Source organism: Drosophila bipectinata, unplaced genomic scaffold, assembly GCF_030179905.1.
Source record: "Drosophila bipectinata strain 14024-0381.07 unplaced genomic scaffold, DbipHiC1v2 scaffold_25, whole genome shotgun sequence".
NCBI classification, from domain to species: domain Eukaryota; kingdom Metazoa; phylum Arthropoda; class Insecta; order Diptera; family Drosophilidae; genus Drosophila; species Drosophila bipectinata.
The window spans coordinates 6,930-9,595 of record NW_027222898.1 but is presented as its reverse complement, the minus strand read 5'-3'; the positions used below and the strand labels follow the sequence as shown (position 1 = coordinate 9,595).

The following is a 2,666-nucleotide window of genomic DNA, read 5'->3' as shown; positions in this document are numbered from 1 at the left end:
TATGCGATAATTTTATTATAAAATTAAGCAAATATATATATGTGAATATATACAAATTGTTGTATGTGAAAATATAAAGATATTTTAGAATTAAATATATGCATAATATTGTATTTTATTAAAAAAAATATTAAAGAAGGCTTATATAAATAAAAAGACCGCCCGCTCATATAAATACCCTAACACAAACGAGGGTTTAAGAAAAAGCCATGAAAAAAATATACCCTGAGGTGTATGCGTTGGGCACCCGAGGGATATATTATAATATATATATATATATATATATATATATATATTTAATAAATGAACGAATATTGAATGCCATATAATAATTGGCCAAATTCGTTAATATTTTAATTTATACAAATATTTGCAATATTTATTTTCTATATATCAATATGAAAATGAAATATATCAAAGATATAAACATTATTCTGGTTGATCCTGCCAGTAGTTATATGCTTGTCTCAAAGATTAAGCCATGCATGTCTAAGTACACACGCATTAAAAGTGAAACCGCAAAAGGCTCATTATATCAGTTATGGTTCCTTAGATCGTTAACAGTTACTTGGATAACTGTGGTAATTCTAGAGCTAATACATGCAATTAAAACATGAACCTTATGGGACATGTGCTTTTATTAGGCTAAAACCAAGCGATCGCAAGATCGTTATATTGGTTGAACTCTAGATAACATGCAGATCGTATGGTCTTGTACCGACGACAGATCTTTCAAATGTCTGCCCTATCAACTTTTGATGGTAGTATCTAGGACTACCATGGTTGCAACGGGTAACGGGGAATCAGGGTTCGATTCCGGAGAGGGAGCCTGAGAAACGGCTACCACATCTAAGGAAGGCAGCAGGCGCGTAAATTACCCACTCCCAGCTCGGGGAGGTAGTGACGAAAAATAACAATACAGGACTCATATCCGAGGCCCTGTAATTGGAATGAGTACACTTTAAATCCTTTAACAAGGACCAATTGGAGGGCAAGTCTGGTGCCAGCAGCCGCGGTAATTCCAGCTCCAATAGCGTATATTAAAGTTGTTGCGGTTAAAACGTTCGTAGTTGAACTTGTGCTTCATACGGGTAGTACAACATACAATTGTAGTTAGTACTATACCTTTATGTATGTAAGCGTATTACCGGTGGAGTTCTTATATATGTTTAAATACTTGTATTTTTTCATATGTTCCTCCTATTTAAAAACCTGCATTAGTGCTCTTAAACGAGTGTTATTGTGGGCCGGTACAATTACTTTGAACAAATTAGAGTGCTTAAAGCAGGCTTCAAATGCCTGAATATTCTGTGCATGGGATAATGAAATAAGACCTCTGTTCTGCTTTCATTGGTTTTCAGATCAAGAGGTAATGATTAATAGAAGCAGTTTGGGGGCATTAGTATTACGACGCGAGAGGTGAAATTCTTGGACCGTCGTAAGACTAACTTAAGCGAAAGCATTTGCCAAAGATGTTTTCATTAATCAAGAACGAAAGTTAGAGGTTCGAAGGCGATCAGATACCGCCCTAGTTCTAACCATAAACGATGCCAGCTAGCAATTGGGTGTAGCTACTTTTATGGCTCTCTCAGTCGCTTCCCGGGAAACCAAAGCTTTTGGGCTCCGGGGAAGTATGGTTGCAAAGCTGAAACTTAAAGGAATTGACGGAAGGGCACCACCAGGAGTGGAGCCTGCGGCTTAATTTGACTCAACACGGGAAAACTTACCAGGTCCGAACATAAGTGTGTAAGACAGATTGATAGCTCTTTCTCGAATCTATGGGTGGTGGTGCATGGCCGTTCTTAGTTCGTGGAGTGATTTGTCTGGTTAATTCCGATAACGAACGAGACTCAAATATATTAAATAGATATCTTCAGGATTATGGTGTTGAAGCTTATATAGCCTTCATTCATGGTAGCAGTAAAATGTTTATTGTGTTTGAATGTGTTTATATAAGTGGAGCCGTACCTGTTGGTTTGTCCCATTATAAGGATACTAGCTTCTTAAATGGACAAATTGCGTCTAGCAATAATGAGATTGAGCAATAACAGGTCTGTGATGCCCTTAGATGTCCTGGGCTGCACGCGCGCTACAATGAAAGTATCAACGTGTATTTCCTAGACCGAGAGGTCCGGGTAAACCGCTGAACCACTTTCATGCTTGGGATTGTGAACTGAAACTGTTCACATGAACTTGGAATTCCTAGTAAGTGTGAGTCATTAACTCGCATTGATTACGTCCCTGCCCTTTGTGCACACCGCCCGTCGCTACTACCGATTGAATTATTTAGTGAGGTCTCCGGACGTGATCACTGTGACGCCTTGTGTGTTACGGTTGTTTCGCAGAAGTTGACCGAACTTGATTATTTAGAGGAAGTAAAAGTCGTAACAAGGTTTCCGTAGGTGAACCTGCGGAAGGATCATTATTGAATGAATCTTATCCGTTATTAAAATATTTATTATATATAAATATATAAATAAAAATTACCCAAAAATAAAAGACATATATATTATATTGAATATATAGACCATTTGTTGTCTTCAATATAAATTGCGTGTATATTTAATTAATATACATGCGTTGCGTGATGTATTGTTCATATTAAATTATGCGCATACATTGATAAATGCAACACCTAAAATATACATTGTTGTACCTGATATACA

At 36.9% G+C, this 2,666-nt stretch overlaps 1 non-coding gene across 1 annotated transcript; it reads left to right on the top strand.

Annotated features, from left to right (window-relative positions):
• The first annotated feature begins 431 nt into the window (after window positions 1–431).
• LOC138927430 (small subunit ribosomal RNA) lies at window positions 432–2,425 on the top strand. Its single transcript, XR_011443923.1, has one exon. It is a non-coding gene; the product is annotated as a small subunit ribosomal RNA (ribosomal RNA).
• The last annotated feature ends 241 nt before the right edge of the window (window positions 2,426–2,666 follow it).